Raw genomic sequence first — 18385 nt, forward strand, 5'->3', positions numbered from 1 at the left:
CCCTCCTCCTGCAACTCACCCCCACAAAATTAACAGGAAAGGGCATTTTATTATTTAAAACACAGTCATCCACCTCCTGTCAAGCCCCGGGTTTTGGCTTCTGTATTTCTCTCGCAGCACGTGTTGACAGATGCCGCATTCCTCACGCTGCCACGAATTTGTGCAACGGGGAAAGACAGAAGCAGGCTACGGCCTTGAAACCTAAGCGAGGCAGGAAATTGCTATCTGTTCGTTTGGTATAAAAAGAAACGTATGCATAGCTTCTCTGAAGACAATAATGTTCCTACTGAGGAACTGGGCCCAATGCCTCCATATCAGATTCCCTGCACCCCAGAGCATTTTGTTTCCCTCCCATTCACATTTTTAGCTTTCAAAATCTTATAGGTAAGTGGCCAAAAAACATATCAGTCTAGTCATCGTGTCTGGTTTTCGCGTGCTTTTTCCTCTTTCTCTGCTAGAGGATCAACCGAGCACCACGTCGTACGAACGGCAACGCGTTTGGAGTCAGACGTCCCAACCCCAGCGCTGCCCGCCGCGGCGGGGGCACAGCCTGCCGCTGCCGTCCCGGCGACCGCAGCCAGCTCGGCACATTCCTCCGGCCCACCTACCACCAAAGGGACTTCACAGCAGAGTAAGGGTTGTGTAAAACCTCTGGACTAGAGGCATCCTGCGAGCGCCAAGTCGATCATCAAGTGGAGGCTTTTCTTAAATGAAATAACCTGAAGACGTTCTCGGTCCAGCAGTGTTGTGTGTTACCAAGGACAGAGTGCATGCCTGGAACACAAATCTTTTGTCCTTAGGTAGCCTGTGAACTTCCTGAACTCATCCAAGCCTACGAATCAGGAGTTCATCTCTACATGCCACACCGAGGGATATTCATGTCTCCCTTGCCAATGCTCTGTATTACTATGGAGTCATTATATCATCATCTGTATTTCAGAAAGACGTTTCAAACATCTGGTTAGCTTTAAATGCACAAAACCACATGCACGCACCAGTATTTTTCACGTTAATCTGCTTCTCCCATGGTTATGAGAGAACGCAAGAGCAGATGAACCTCAATGACTCCTGATTGACGATGGACATTCTGTTTACATTTCAGCTGACAACACTAAGGTATTTCCTCTCCAGCTGCAGCCAAACAACAACAAAAAAAAGAGAACACCACCAAAACCCCTAATCACGAGTCATGGACTCTGAGCCCGCTGTCTCCGGGCCACACGAGCTACAGAGGTAATAACATCGCAGCAACAAATACACAGCATCCTTCATCCATACTCCAAAGGGACGCAGATGGATAACATTATTTTACCTATTGCTTAGAGGCACTTACCTCCGATCTGGAAACCATTTAACACAATAGAGATAATTAAACTTGCTTACTCAATTCTATAATAGAAGGAAAATGGAATTTGACTGGAAGGCAAGATGGGCACATTGCAGCCTACAAAAGAAAACGTTCTGCTATTTTCAGGGACTCCAGGGAGCAGAGCATCACTGGGATCAATCCCCCAGCTTCATCACAATATAGTGTGGCACTGGATTAGAACTAGAAATCATCACAAGTCACATATCTGACCTGAAAATATTTTTTCCTCTTCTTGCTACACAAAGCCTAAAATATTTGCTTTCCCAAAACAAAGTATTTCTTTGGTAAGTGAGTAAATGGGCTTGGTGGGTAGGGGATTTATTATCACCCCTCTGCTTCATCAGAACTATCTCTACTGATGGAACACTGGAAACATGACAGAATGGTACCTACAGAGATGTCGGACAGATACGAAAGGAAGGAATAATATACCCTGAGTTTTCCTTGCCTCAACAAACCAGTTTGCTTGTGTTTCAGAGCTCCTGGAGCAAGACATAAAACTACCCTGGATTTCAACAATTCATTCTGTACAGACACCTAACGGTATTTAATAACCAACTATTTTACTTGACCAGTCTTTCACCTAAGTATTATTTTCTGTGATCTCTAACAAAAGAAAACTCCAAAGCTACGTAGCTGGTAACGAGCACTAGCCCCAAGCGCTTCAGCTCCTTTGATGAACGTACTAGGGAGACAGGAGACAAGGTGGGCTGAGCCAACACTGCCTGGTGCAACGCTCCAGCCAACAGGGACATTATCGTGGTTGCAAGTCTCAATCTCTCCTTTTAATCTCAAGGAACGCCAGTCCTTTCCACTGGAATATAACACAATTTTCAAATGCATTTATTCATAAAGCTTTGAGTCCTGAAGGGACCATGATATCATCTGTTCTGACCTCCTGCGTCACCCCAACCATTACATTTCACCCACTCACCCGGCTGTATAAAGCCCAAGACCTAAAGCCATACAATTAAAGCTTCATTTGGGTCCTGGCAAAAGCACCCCTCCCGTGCACACAGGCTTGATTTGACAAGCATCAAGAGACAGTAAATCCTCTGTGGCATTCCTACTCAGAAACACGTGCTTTGTATCTAAGTTTGAATGTGTTTGGTTTTAGCTTCCAGCTAAAATTCTCACTATATCTTTTCCTTTTGTTTCCAAAATTTTCCTCTCTCAAAATGATTCCAGTGCATAAGTATAAAGTCACTTTTTTTTTTTATAGATTCAGTGGATTAAGAGCTTTTAAATATCTTGTTTTCCCCAGCTCTCAAATCATTTTTCTAGCCCTTTTCCACATTGACTTCTATTTGTTGACATCCTTTTGAAAAGAAAGAAAAAAAAAAAAAAAAACCAAACCCACATGGTTCGGTGGGGTAAAACACAGTTCTCCCGCATGCACATCCCAGCATCACACTGGCCTTTTTTTGCCAGCCTGGTACACTGGGAGCTCATTCTGCCCTTCACAAAGACATTTATTTCTGCGGCACAGCCGGCAGTGCCATCAGTACCGCTTGCCTGCCTTGTTCCCAGATGCAGAGCTACATCTGCATCAGAGCATGTTTTATTTCCGTGGGCTGAGCTTACCAAGCCTTCCAGACTACACAGCATTACTTCTTTAGTCACCACTATGCACCTCCCAGCCAAAGCGTGAGCTGTACAAAAGCTTCATCAGCAGTAATTTTATCATGACTTTAGGTCGCTGATGAGACGATGGAATTAACAGTGTGCCAAACTCCACAAAGCCCAGCAAGCAACCTCTTCTTTCAAGAGGGCTCCCTGATGATGACTATTTTTTCAGATGTATCAGCCAATTCTTAATCCATTTGGTGTGCACGCTTTATGCTGCAAAATGCTAATTGCTTTCTTCAGATACACATCCAACACTTCAGAAAAACATCCAACTTTATTTCAGCTACCTTTGTCAACCAAATCCTTAAAGAATGAGGCAACTTCAGTTTGACAGTTGACCTCCATTTAAAAAGCGTCCACCAAAAACCACATTTGTCTACAGAACCGCAACTGGAACAGTTTATTAGCGCTTTCTTCTCCACTACAGGAAAACCGACAGGGCAACAGAGCAAGCAATCAAGTAGTGATAGTTTACTCGGTTGTGAAGCCCAATCTACCCAAGTATCAAAGGCAAGAGCTGCTTTTCCCAGTACTTTGCAAGGGGAGAAGCAGAACACCAGACAGAAGTTTCCATCAGTGCAGGGCACTCGGAGCAGAGAATTTGGGAGTCCCAGGAAATAATCATCATTCAGGGACAGCCCTCCAGAGGCACAGGCATTACTGGTAATTGCTTCAAGAACACTTAAAACCAAAAGGTAAATAGGGTCTTCCCATTTCCCTAGTGCTGGTCAAATAATGCTCTGTTCATTTATCCAGCAAATCCAGCTCTACGTTTAAGTCATAACAATCTATAAACAGACTGTGATTCTTCCCAAATTTCTGCAGCCTTTAGCTCTGATGAATAGCCTGAACAGACAAACTGGAGTTGCTACAGACAGAAATGAGTTGCTATGAGTCTGGGCTACCAGTGCCACTCAATTAGTCAATCCAGGCCAGATGCTTTCATTTCTATCCCAGACTTGACAATCAAAGGCTTAGACAAATTACAAGTCTTCCCAATTTCATTGCCAGTTGCCCACCAAACAGCTATAAACATTCAACAAGCCTCTTTGGTGAGTAATCAGAAGAGAATTCGCAAGCGGCCGTGCGAGCTCTCGACGTGGATTCTCTTGTGAATATTTATTCGCACAAGTATGCAACGTGATGCTGCTTTCCCACAAATGTTCTTGCCAGCGCAATTTTTGCTCATCCTAAGTGGTTGGGGAATAAACAAAGAAGTGTGGTCAAAAAATACCAGCAAAGCAGATCAGCAAATTCTAGATGGAAAAATATTCACGGAGGATGATCCTGACAGTATGACGAGGAATGGCTTGGTGCCTATGCACTATATCATTTTCCCTATGTAGGGCAAGAGGGCAAATCTGACTTGCTTTCTTCTCCCCTCTCTACTTTTGCAGCCACACGCTCATTTATAAGCGGAAACAGAGGTAACAGAGTAGTAAATACCAACAAGAAAACATATGAAAACTATCACGTAAATGCGTGAAGCACTTCACGCAGTTTAATCGTATAGCCAGAACTCAGCATTGCCTTGGGCTCTGTGGTCATCAGAGCATGCCATAACTTCAATGTGATGAAAAGAGATTGGGGATCAGTTTGACAAAAATATTAAGCATTTCAGACACTTCAGAAAAGCGGGATGTCTCAGGTCACACATGGGGCTTTTTCCTCCTGACATGCTACATCTGTGATAAGAAACAGCTGGGAAGGCGATTGCTTTTCACAGGCACAGTACTCCCAGTTGTGAGAGTGCAACCGAAATCAGCAGGGACACCGAGGTCCTTTATCCAGCCCTAATCACGTGCTCCTTGAGCAATTGGAAATAAATATTCTGGTTTTTGTGAGGCCTCCACATACCATTCGATTAACTCTGAACAACAAGAATATCCAGTCCCTATTTCCAAGGTTCCCGCCACCCCCGTTTCCATGAGCAGAAGCATCTCCTTGCAATTAAAAAAATTCGGGACGCCCGCAAGAGGGGGGCAAAATACAGAGCCCAGTCTTCTGAAAGCAAGATTAAAATCCAAACACAGAGCATAAAGACCTTTCTGAAGTGGCATTAAATGGAAAGATAGCACAAACATGCAGTGAAGGAAAAGAAGTACCTGGTGCAGGTGTTCAGGAGATGAATTCACACAGGACAGAATCAGCGTGTTGAATCAATAATCCTGCCTGGAAAGAGAGGAAAAAGTAATTAATGCTTTTTCAGAATTTAAAATAACGGTCTTCCATAACTGAACAAAATAAAGATCATCTAACTTGTTAAAACTTTCAACACTTAAGCACACTTATTCATTAAGACAGAGACCTCGTGTTTGTTTATTCTTTACACCATGAACTTTTTTCTGTCCTATAAAGGAACAGTTACTAAGGTTTATAATATTAATTACTCAGCCTTCTTTTATTCTCCAAAAATATTTTGTTCTAACAAATAAAATGCTTGGAAGAAAAATCTGAAATAGTCTTTAAAAGATCCTATAATGCAAAAGTTTCAGGAACAGGCTTCTGCAGCAGCTGGTGTCTTCACGAAGCCTATCAGGCAATTTCTTGGTAGTATAAACTTTAGCAACAACCACACACCCCATTCACTCCACAGAACTTTGCAAAAACCTTCATGAAAGACCACTTCTTTTTATTTTGTTTTAATCATCTCAGCATTTAAAAAAAATTAAAAAAAAAAAAAAATCAAGCATTTAAACACCTAAAACTTCAGGGGCAGGGTCGTGATTGCCATTAACAGCGTCCTCCATAAGCTTTGAGTGGCTTAACAACCAACCGGTTTCGTTAGAGCAGCAAGAACAAGGTTCAAAATCCAAATGCCACTAAAAGCCAAGCAAGGTCCTTATTCATTTGAGACGAGACTCTCTTTTCTTGCCTCTAAAGTGAGCAGACACAAGAGAGAGTCTCCAGTCGCTGGGGAAGAGCTAGTCATCACCAGGACAAGGCATGCTTACCCCATCGCTTCTCCCTGAAGCCCATGCTGCCAGGTTGTACTATTTTAATCCACAAAAGTCTCCAAACACTTGATGCATCTTTTAAAAGTCTCAACACCCAAAGGCTCACATGTCAGCAAAAATTTCTGCTTTGACATTAAAATTAAAGAATAAATCCCAAACCACCGGGGTTGCAGAGAAATCCAGAACATGAGTATAGATTCTACCCAGAACCACAGCTGTCAGAAAGCAAGCTGAAATACCCCTACATTTATTTATTATAAATCTCATGATTTTTAGCAACCGACTCATGATTTCTAAGTGTGCAGGGTTGGCAGAGCTGCAAATCCTTTTGACTCATAGCATTCGCGGGGGAATCCCCAACTGGCCTTCGCTCCCCACCTACCCGGGGAGTGCTGATGCAAAGGCGGCTTTTACCAGGTTCATAAACACGTCTGGAAGAGAACGTGCCTCCCCATTCATTATGGCCATCAGAGATTTCTTTGTCAGCGTATCTATGGCAAAGCTATTGCACAATAAACAACATGAAGCGTCCCATTAAAATACAGCCAGTGTTTTGAAATCATACAAAGAATGTTGAAAAGATAAATATTTATGGGGTTTGATGAACTGCAGCCCTGTGCTAATGAAATCAAGACTTCAGACATGTGCTCGGACTGTCCTTTACCCAAAATGAGTAAGACTTCATTGTAAATATTGCTATTCAAAGAAACAATTTATACCTTGTCTCAATGGCAGAGAGAGCACACGTGGTCGATCAAAGGCAGAATCTTTTAATTGAGCTGCAGCGAGAAATACTAAACCAACTAGGCTAACCATTTCCTCCTCCTTAACATCACTTGGCCAGCAGCGACAAGGTGTGCTGTTATCATCTGCGCGTGTGCGCCAATGAACACCCGAACCGTAGCTAATCCCAACGAGCGGAGCATTCATCTCAACTCCATTTCCCCTGGTCTGGATGCTGCCCGAGATGCAGACACGGAGGAGAGCCCTTCTGGGAAGGTGAGATGACAACCCCAGAGATTACGGGAGTCGAGCCGAGGAAATCGTCCTGCATTCAGCAATCGGAGATCCCCCTCTTGACCCTGGGATGGTTCAAACCCACAAGATCTCAATAGCTTCCATGCCTGATTTTTAATCTCAGTTTAAGGATGGGAAGGCCAGCGGCATTAGGAAGCGAACCCCTCTAATGCTCCGAAAGCGCTTCGAGATTCTGGAGCGCGGGACTGACACTGGCGACACAGCACCGAGTCTCAGCTCCTTTCCAGTGAGCCTTTGCTGCAAATTCACGGGCTGGACTCCTTCGCAGACATCCTGTTTTTCCCACCCTGTAAAATGCTATTCCAGAAATTCCATATAAACGCCTTTCACATTGAGTTATATTCCCCCAGCAAAAATAAGCCAGATAAGAAATGCCTGCCTATAAGTGTTATGATCATACTTTTAACACATCTGAACTTCAAAGAGACCAAAGAGAAAAACTGCTCATCCCAGCAAATATTTGCTACAGCCCCTACCTCCAGTGCCTTTCAGGTGTCCGATAATCAAGTTATGCCATGAAACACGTGCAAATTAATGGATTCCCCAACCATTCTGAGGTGGCTGATAAGCTTAACACCACTGACCTTCTAAAACCCCCAAACGATCAGTGAGCGAGATTAAAAAAACAAAACATATGGTAGCACGTTTGAACACAATGGTTTTAAAAGGAAATAAAAGCTCTCTGTAGACTCCACATCCTCTAAATCCATTCTGCGAATAGATAAAAGCCACATTGTAGTCGAGTCTCCACCTAAACAGCTAAAGCAAAATCTAGGTCAGCGTGCTCTCATAGGAACTGATATATTAATCAGTGGCGCTTCCAAAGGGGTTTTTGACTAATGCAGTGTTTTTATATAGGAACTGGCAGCCACCACCTTTTGCAACTCAATACTCTCTCAAAGGCTCAAAGAGCCAAAAGTTACACTCAAAAAGTGCTTTTAAGCTGGTTGGAAAAACAAGGCTGTCTTTGCCCTTATTAAAAGGAAAAAAAAAAAAAAAAGGAAAGAAAAGATTACGCTATGCACTGGTAACAGCGACTCCGACACAGCACTTCCAACAAGAGAGGTGTCCTCTCCTTGCAGGTGATGACAATCCATTTGCTGAAGGTCCCACAGTAAGTAGCTGCAGATCCAGGAGCGCAGCCACCGGACCGGGACTCCCATCTCCGCCGTAAGCTGAGGCATCCTAAGTTTGCACCGTAACTATTTAAAATGGGAACCAGTCACAGGAAGTTTTCTGTGGTGCTTGATTTAAGCGGGACCATCTTTGCTGGCTGGAAATGAAGTTTCTAATCCTAGTTCTTTGGGACTAGGACTCAGGACATGGTTCCTCTTGGCTGCATCGAAGGAACTTAACATTTTCTGCTCAAGCAGTCCACAGAGACATGTATTAGTTCTGACAATATTTGGTGGAAAAGAATCCGAGGTCCAGCATGAGCCATTTGCTGCCTCAAGAGAGATGGAGGGAGGCAAACTGGTGGGAGGGGAGCCTTTTCTATCCAAAACCAAATGTTTTGTCTCCATTCCATTCAGAAGAAGAAAAAAAAAAAAAAAAAAAAAAAAAAAAGAAAACACCCTCGTACTAAAAGGTCTTGTTTTCATTCCTTTGTGGAACTCAACCACGTTTTAAACCTCTATGTTTGTACAAAGCAGATTTTTGTTTCCTGGTCATTTATAACTTTCACTCCACCATCAGCTCCCACTGCTGAAACGCAGGTGATGCCGCAGGACAGGACACCGAGGGGAGTCCCCAGCACCCTGGCAGCCACCGCAAGGGAGCCCAAAGCCAGGAAGGTTTTTACTCGCTGGCCCTCCAGCCAAAGGGATGAGTTACCTTATTTCCACAAAGCCATAAAAAGCTCTGACTATAAAGACAACTCCTGAATTTTTTTTGGCCTCTATCAAGAGAAAAAAAATTGAAGGCTAACCTTTTCTCTCTCCCCAGAGACTCACCTTTCAAAACCAGGATCCAGCTCCATCCCATCCGAGCTTTCCACCTTCCTCCCTCTCCCCCAAATCCAGCCCCAAAACCTTTTGGCCCTGCAAGATGCAGGTTTTGACCCTAGCTGAGCTCCCGCATGTACCATAGCACGGCAGCTGCAAGACCTGAGTCAGAGAAAGGCAAAAAAGGGGGATGAGAGAGGAAAAGAATGACACTATTACCCAATTTTAGCAATTTTACAGCAGCTGGGTGTGCTATTTGGGTGCCAATTCTGCCTTCCCAAGTCTGAACGGGGCCATCCTCCCATGCTGCCCTGTGGCACGTGCCCTTCAAATCTGTATTTTGATTCTGCTTAGGCAATGCCAACAACTTCCAGGGGTTTCCTTGGTCGACGCTTGCTTTGTCACATGCCAAGCAACAGCTAAAATACATTTCCAATGCACACCATTGCCCAGATCAAACAGATGGGAGCCGCTGGGGCTCTGTTAAACCCAGCTCCTGTTTCAGAAAGAAACACTCCCAACGCGTTGCCTATCTGCACAGCACTGAGATGGGAGTGCTCACCAGGGGAAACAAGGAAAGAATTGCAAACAGCATCACCTCAATTATGCACTTCTAATTACAGCCATTTAAGAAAATAAAATAACAAAATTGTAAAATAAAATTGGTCGCACTGTCTCCACAGATGCCTGACATTGCTCAGGTTCCTATTGAAGGATACAGGTGCTACTTCAGGCACTGTCAGCCTCAGGAGACCAGTAGGTAGAGTCACAACCACTTATGATCCGCTACCTTATGCATGAGCAAGAAAAAAAGGTCTCGAAGAGGTAACATCGCCCCAACCAGCCACCCTCTGCCCACCAAAAGCAATGATGAAGTGGCTGCATCTGACTTTCCATCCCGTGTTTAGCAAAGAGGTTGGTTTTTCCATTTGAATCAGTTTTGTATGTAATAAAACCAGCAACATGGACATATCTCCTTCATTCTTCTGCCCACTATCTTCTCCAGAGTCTGCAATCTCAGTGTATGAGCTGTTTATCTCCAAATCCAAATAAAGAACATTTTTAGGCTGTGCCATTGCATGGGAAAGATGCACTTTAAGTTAACAGCTTGAATTAACAAGCCAGTAAAACTTAAAATTACCTTCTTTATAGCTCTTGGCATTAGAGGAAACATCAAGTCCTCCCTCTTTCTTTTCTTTTTTTTGTTAGCATGGCAGAAGACAGGCGAATAGAGCACTGCTTACGGTATCAAATGTTCCATTTCATTTTTACTCTCTAACAAATAGAAGAAAAAACCCTCTCCTTTCCTAAAAGGACTCCTCTCAGAGACAGGCTTTTACTGAATGATAAACTGTATAATTATATTTTAACTAGGCTGCCCACAAAGAATCAGTATTCAAACTATCTACTGCATCCTTCACAGCTGAAAAGGCTTTGCAGGGAGAATCAGGGAAAATAGAGAAACTATTAAAATCACATTTCAACAGAATCATAGTATTTCTCAGTACAAGTCCATTAAAGAGATATACTGATACCTCCATCTATCTCCTGTCGAGATTGTGTTCCTCTATTTACTTAAAATGGGATGCTAATTTACTAGGACTGTGCTGCAGTCTAATTCAGAAGTAGACAGCACATTTCCCTCCACCCCAATAGCTTAAACCAAGTCCCCCCCACGAGGGCAGGATGCTGAGATGGCAGATGTGCTGCAGATGCACGCTGCTCCCGCATCCCTTTGGTGGGAAGCCTGGAAAGTGCTCACACTCTCCCATCCGCCCCAGAGGGACAGCCCAGACTTTTTGGTGAATGCTCCTGCACATCCTATGGGCAATTTGATTTCAGCATGGAGAAACGGATCTCAACATCCATTTTTAGAGGTTGCAAGGACTTTGCGCCACACAGGATCGGACACGCTGCTACAGCCTGGTCCCCTGATCCATCCTATTTTCTTTTGCAGCTGTTGAACTGCACTTCTGTTTTTCACTCGGAGATCTCCAAGCACTTCAACTGTTAATAAATTAAGTTCTCAGGTGCCAATGCACAATGTATGTACCATCACAGCCACTTCACAGACAAGGATAATATTAAAGCCTGGATTACAGTAATGTTTCACTCCGTAACACTGAATCGAGGGATGAAATCAGCACTAGTAACATTACTATGAGTCCTACCATTCCCTCAGAGGCAGGATGGTTACCAAGATGTTTCTGCATCCAGCCACACTCACTACCCAAGCCTATCCATGCTCCAGTGCCAGCAGCAATATCCTCGATCAAAGATGGTATTTATTTTTTTCCTGAAAGATTGTTTTATTTTTAGCCAGTACTGTTGTGAAGGAAACACGTACCCTGTAGATAAAGTAGGATAGGTTCAGCAAAATTTTCCAGTTAAAAACAAAACCAAACCAGTCATTCCTGTCTTCAAAAAGCACTTTCAGAGGACAACCATACCAGAGAGAGCTCAAACGCACACATGGGTTGCGGCAGAGTTCATGCTTCCCCTTTCCACTGCTCCCATGAAAACCAGCAACTCCCTGTTACTGATTTCTGCAGTTTTAGTACTGTCCAACTGCTAATCCCCAAAGCCAGTGCCTGCCTGCCTCCTACTCTCGGAAGCAACCCCTGAAGGGTCAGGAAACAACTTCTGCAGGTGCTTGGTGCTTAATGGAAAGTAACTCCTGAGGAAATAGCTTTTTTTCTAGACAAATATACCCAAGTATGGATGTAAGCACTTGCTGCAGAGGTTCAAGAGTGCAACCATAAATGCCAGGAACCCTAAATCATGCTTTCAAAGCTCTTCAAATACCTAACAGGTGAAGGCAAGCCCTGCAACTAAATCTCCAGAGAGGCTCTCAAAAATCACGGCTCAGCTGCTATCTAATCCTAGAAACATTTAGGCCCTACGGACACTTAAAGCAACTTTAAAGATTTCCAGGTATCAAGTACTCTGCTTCCAGTCAGACAGGATGAATTTTACTTGGGAGAACTCTGCAACTCAACACCTATTTCCAGACTTAATCAAGTCATAATGATCAATACTTTATAGGAGATACCCAGTGAATCAGGACCTGGGTTTCAGACACCTGCAGAGCCTCACACCCTCTTGTCAAGGATTAAACATAGACATATATAAACTCATAGACAAGCATGGTTTTGGGGTTTGGTGTCCATCCATGTCTGCCCCCCCGCCCCCCCTTCCTTTTTCTCTTCTTTTTACAAAGCGCTGGAAAGATTCACTTTGGAACAGAAAGTCAAGATTCAGGACATTCTGGTAACAATCCCATCTGAAAAGGCATATGGCAATTTTTTCTTTCATTAGACCAAAAAGGTGAAGGCATCTGTTTAGCACACAGCCCAAGGGAGTTCATTACTCAATTGTCTATGAGGTGTTTGGTGGTGATGTTCTCAAATGATTGCAGCTGCAACGAGAAGACGCTCAGCTGGGTAGGGAAGGCAAGAGAGACTTTTAAACAAAAGCGAGGCAAACATCACAGCATCTACTCCAAAGACCATTAAATCCATGGAAGCCTTTCAGACAGCTTCCAAAGATGTTGGATCAGACCCAGAAGCTGCTTTTCATCCACGGTTCACAATGACTTTACTAGACAGAGAACAAAAAGCCTTTCTGTTCCCATTTTCCAGATGTGGAGACCGAGGAACAGAGAAAGCTGATGCGGAGCAGGTCACAGTGGCAGAGCCTGGGACGGGGTCACTCCAGCTCCCCACAAAAGATAGAGCAGTGTGGAGGGTAGACGTCAAACAAAACTCATCCTTTTCACAAAGAGCAGCAAGGGTTTGCACTTGTTTTCTTATTGTAACACACAAAAGACAATTTTTAGTGGAAGAAAGTTGGTGCTCTCTAAGGTAGAGCAGAGAAGCAGAAGGTAACGTGGTGCATACCAGAGACATCACGAAATTATTTAAGATTACAGGGGGGCATTGCCCTCAGTCAAGCTTACAGGTTCACAAGGAGAGGAACAGAAGAGGATAACAGCAACATTCAGCACAATAAAAGCGAGACACTTGGTACATCCACCTACCAACATTTGAAAGCTATAAAAAAGGGGCTTGTAAGAAATAACATACAGACATACCTTTTGATGACACTGAAGAGCACAGGACGAAGAGGGATGAGGCTTTGGGAAAAAGGGAGAGGAAAACTGAGAGCCACTTTGCTACTAGGGAATATCCCTCTGAAACTGGAACGGTTTCTATATTCTGAGACTTCACAGCCCCAGGGCTGAAAGACTGGCACCAAATATTGCTCAAAACAAGATGGGGAAGGAACAAGATGAGCTTTGCATCCAAGACAGCTATAATCTCTCCTAACTCAGAGCAGGCAGCACAGTAGCTTAACTGAACCAAGAGGGAGCTAAACCAAACCACAGCTCAGCCTCCCACCCACCCACCCACACACCAGTAAATCACAAACCATTAAAATCAAATAAAGGCAATTCAGGGACACAGAGGAGAGAGGCACCTCACTAACCTGCTGAGCTCAGAGGCAGCTGCTGCTCAGGAAGAAAAGGACAATGCTGGAGGATACCCAGGGCTCCGGCCAGGTCCCAGAAGAGATGGCAAAATTTCCAAGGTCAGCATCAGCACCTTGCAACCCAAAATCCAGGAGATCAGGAAGACCTGTGCAGCCCCCCCCCAGGCAGGGAAGGTTCACCACTTGTCCCCCAGTTCCCTTACTGTCCCTAGCAAGCTATTAAATGAGAAAGAAAACCCCTATTCCTTCCCCAGAAATTCACCCCAGCCCCAGAGAGGAGAACTACCACTTCTGGGTAGTTTCAAGCCTACTGCCAGGTGGGGAAGCCGGGCTGGGCTAGGCTGGGCTCTCCCACCCCGTTAATCTCTTTCAGCTGCCCACAGCCACCGACTGCCCCACCTGGGGAGCTCCAGGCCGCCCTGCAGCCGGGGGAGCAGCTTTGTTCTCGGTGGGCAGCACCGCTGAGCCCGGCTGCTCTCACGCCTGTGGCCACCTACTCCTAAGAGTCATTTCAGGACTTGTTTTTCAGCAGCGCTCCTTGTCTCTTCTTTATATGGATGATTTCCTCCCCCGACATATCTGCTTTGCTCTGGCAGCCTAAGCAACGTCAGAGCAGCTCCCGGAGCCCCCCGCGTACCACGCAAGCAAGGTGCAAGGGGCTCTTACAAACGCTTCTGCAAACCCTGGCTAAGAGGGGTGGGTGTCTTCATCGCCCATGCTGCTAAAAATCCACGACAGCCCTCCCAGAGCACGCCGTGGGAGCGCGTGCATTCATATACTGACCCCAGCAACAGAGCAGGACGCAAGAAGTACAGAGCTATGCTTGGCTTTTCAGTTGTGGGCTAAAGGAAAGCAAGACAGAGCCAGCACCTTTGACTCCAGCCAAAATTACGGCAAGCATCAGTGCCTTGGGACGGTGCAAGAAGTTGCCCAACAGAGAAAGAAAAAATCTGATCCTAATCCCACCTTTACCACCATCACCTGTGTTAATCTGCCATCAACCCAGGGCTGATTTGGGGGATGGAGGGGGAGAGGAGAGCACAGACTTTCAAGAATGTGGCAGTGTCTGCAGAGTTGAGAAGCTGAAGGCTAAGTTTCCACTGGAAAAAAGGAGAGGAAAGCTCAGACACCGGAATGTATAGAAAGGCAGCGCTGGCAGCTCTCGCTGCGTTACTGCGTATCCTGTGCTATCAGTGCTTCTCCCTAAGTTCAAGGGCTTTAAATCATGGGCATACACAATAATTAACTTCTAGCGATTACTGCTTAAAATCCAGGACTTAAGTTTTTAACGTATAGGGTTGCAGAGAGAACTTCAAAATGGCAGCAAAGTGTTTCTTAAACTAAAAAAAAACCAAACAGGAGGAGGTAGAGGAAAAGAACCCCAAATTTATTAGACATATGAGGCCTCATAATTTTGAAACCAGCCTTGTGAGGTTGGAAGCCAGGTCACAACTTATTAAAAGCAAGGGCCAGCAATACTGTGAGTGTGAGCAAACAACACACCGTCCAGAATCTGAAATGTACTGAGCTACTGGATATGGTTGTGTTAAATCCTACACTTCTTTAATTTTTAAGCTAAAGGTGAGGCCAGACGCATACCCCTATCTGTACGCAGAGACCACGGAGGCGAGTCTAAATGATTTCCAGTGATCAAAAGCTCCATCTGCCTGCAGCCTAAATAAGCCACCTTTTTTTTTTTTTTAACCGAACAAGGGTGCTGGTTAAAGCCTTGCTCAAGGGACATGCTGATCCTGCCTCAGCACTGAGCCCAGCCTGCACAGGAGATCAGGCTTGCAAATAGCATCTCCCACAGAGCCAGGCTGTGGCTTCTGCAAACTGAAATTTTCCAGTTTTCTGGTTTTGTTTTGTTTTTTTAATCTCCAAAAGGGGGGGAAAGGGGGGCCTGATAGTTGTAGGAGACAAGAGAGTTGTATCCGAAGCATTTCCCATCAGCAATGGATTGGTGCCGGAGGAGTTCAGCCACTGCTTTTCTGCAGCGAAAGGACAAGCACTGTTACCCACCTCCTGAACTGCTAACTCGTGAAATTGCCTGGGTTTATCCCGCAGATGGAGCACAGCCTCATGCTATAAAGCCGCCTTCTGCAGCTCCTTCTGCAGCTGTTACCATGCGGATCTACCCCGTGCCTCAGTGCAAACACGCTCCACTCCACGGGCAACGAGCAATTTCACTGCTTATCAGTTGTAAAATCCTTTACGATCAGCAGCTGTGAGTGCACTGCCTCTGCAGCCGAAGCGCGTCCTTTCTCTGCCAAACTACTGCACGGGGAATAGGCACATTTTTCCTCTACCTTCTTCCACCTAGGCTTCTTCATCTTCTCTCGGGATAAGTGTAAAAACAGCTGCCTGTATTCCGTGTCCCGGAGAGGTGAGCGTTGCCTGTGCAAACGGGTGACCACGGCCAACTGAGCACGTTGCAGCGCTGAAGCTCAGGCCCTGACAGCAGAGGATGGAAGTTATCAAATGCAGCTGCCTTCATCTTGTCCCAAACACAGCCTTTGAGCTGGGCTTGCTTCTCAAATCCTCTACTCCCTAGCAAACTGAAATCCAAGAGGTGCCTGGACAACCACCTCCTGCGACCTCATGGAAAAACTGCAGGGTGGGGGCAGCTACGGAGTTTGGGGTACCCCCCTGCTCCTGCCTTGCTGCCCCCAAGTCACCACAATTACGCATCAAGTCACTGAATCGCATCAGTGCCCGGAGGCCTTACAAGAATCACAGTCTTGCTTAAAAGACACACGGCCGCTATAGCTGCGTCTATTACTTTTGAAACGAACTTTCCTGTGACCCAGAGGTGAGCCGGTCCATATATTTATATTTAAGGAGGTGTTATACATCTACAGGACTCCGAGAGATGGCCCAGTTTGGCTTTAACACTTAATTCCCTTGCAAGAAGTCTCCTTGCAAAGCTTCCCTACAACCGTGCGACCAGCCTGCTCTCCTGACCACCTCCGTTAGACCGTGCTCTTCCTGAACCTCGCACGCTGTGCTGACCTCAACGATTCTGTGGACACGTGGAAAAGGCAGAAGCAGGACCCTGAGCAATCACACAGGGAACTGCTATTTCTGGAAGGCAGAGAACGACAGCTCTTCTCCAGCCTTGCATTTGCAGACTAACTTATGAGATGTAGTTCCTATGGAGAAACCTTTCACCACACAGTAATGGTGTCGACTCTGCTTTTGGAAGAGCAACAAAATTCAGAATTGCCAAGATTCCTAGTTCCCCAGCAAAATATGGCCAAGAGAAAGCCAGCTGTGACACCCCTACAAATATGCTGTATATGAATGCTGGAGGGCTGTATGGAAACTGGATAGCACACCTCTGGTATTTGCAGTGTATGCATTTTTTTCCGAGACCAAAGCCCATTTTCATGGGGTTATAAATCAGCTATAATAAAAATTAATTCTCAGCACAAAGCACTGCCCAATAGTAAATTTAAAAACATATACTTAAAAACAAACAAACAAATTATTATTGGGTCACATTTCCACAGGTTCTACTCCTGAAATTTTGTCCTACACCTATCTGGTCATGCAGAGCAGGACGGTACTCTGAATTTCAAATGAAATCTCGCAGAAAATGGGCTCGGATTCAATAGCCTGGACTCAACCTATAGGAAAATAGTAAAGGGAATGACTGCCCTTGGCAGGTCAACTGTAATCATGCTGCTAAACCCTGCAGAGTGTTTACATACCACCGAGATAGGTGTACTGTGTAAATACTTAGGAACAGCTATCTGTGCAAGTATTAATTGAATTTCCCAACCATTTCAGGCTCAGTCGTTGAGGTGAGCAGATTTTCAAGCCCCCTCAGGGGATCTGGGAGCAGAAATTCCTGCAGGTTGGTAGAATACCACGTTCCTCACCCTTTAGACGCTTTAAAATGACAGTTTGGGGAATCTGCATAGCATTTTGTCTTCCTTTTCTCCACTCGGAGATAGCAAACAGGGTCCCCAGCCATTTTTCTTGTGAAAAAGATGACGGTTTTGCATTCATACAGGAAAGTTGGTAATGCAGTGGTCTTTTCTACCCACTGTGACATGAATTACTGGCTCATGAGTCATGCTATCCCAGCCTAAGAAATCTGTTATGCCTCTCCCATGCAGAGGGGGATCTTTCATGCTGCACTTCTTTTCCAGGTATTTTTGAAGACTGTGCCTTTTACGAGCATAAACTTCAGTGCTAACACCCAACCCAACGTTTTAACTGTTGGAGAGGATTTCCTTCTCCATTCTACTTTTGCCCACGTAGGCAGTATTTTTGCACTGTCAATAGCCACACAGTCTGGGGAGAAGGCGGCAGAGGCAAGCTACGGACTCCCCCCAGGTGATAAAAGCAGCAATGGCAAGACGGTCCCAGCTATCCCAAAATACTTCCGACTCAGGAGAAGCAGGCCACCACTTGGTGAGTGCTAAAACCATCACTAAATACAAATATATATTTCATGGGAAAGCTGACACCGAGCAGGGGCAGCTATAGTGTCCCAGACTACTACGGCAGCGATGCGGCTGAGCTACGATTGTAGGAACCCTGTTGAGAATGTGGGGCTGCTGCGTGTCCCCGAGCTGTACATCAGGTCACCCACCAGCCTGGCAAGCACTGGCTAAAAATATTTTCCCTGTCTAGGTTTGCACATCAGCAGCGTCAGCTATAAATCAGTGTGTTTTAATTAGCCACCTAAAATAAGGATTTGCCATCCACTTGATGGAAAGCAGTAACAGGAGAGAGGCCGGGGCCAGAAGACCGCAGGATGCTGATCGTAGTTACCCTCAAGTGAGATGATGGATGGATGGATGGTTCCAAAATCAGCTACGCACACGCCAGGCAAATCCCCAGGCACAGCACATTGGAGATTATTAGGAGAAGTCAGCCCTTGGCAAAGATCAGCAATGGGCAACTTTAAGCCAGAAACCCTGGGAATCTGCGAATGAACCTACTCC

At 45.2% G+C, this 18385-nt stretch overlaps 1 protein-coding gene across 1 annotated transcript in view; it reads right to left on the reverse strand.

Annotated features, from left to right (window-relative positions):
* ZNF469 (zinc finger protein 469) overlaps positions 1–18385 on the reverse strand; it is a 240142-nt gene that overhangs the window by 203096 nt on the left and 18661 nt on the right. Inside the window, exon 2 of the mRNA XM_030023862.2 lies at positions 5104–5170. The gene's annotated coding sequence lies outside the window, so the exon portion shown is untranslated. The remainder of the gene's footprint in view (positions 1–5103; positions 5171–18385) is intronic.

The sequence above is a fragment of the Aquila chrysaetos genome, chromosome 9 (genome assembly GCF_900496995.4).
Source record: "Aquila chrysaetos chrysaetos chromosome 9, bAquChr1.4, whole genome shotgun sequence".
NCBI classification, from domain to species: domain Eukaryota; kingdom Metazoa; phylum Chordata; class Aves; order Accipitriformes; family Accipitridae; genus Aquila; species Aquila chrysaetos.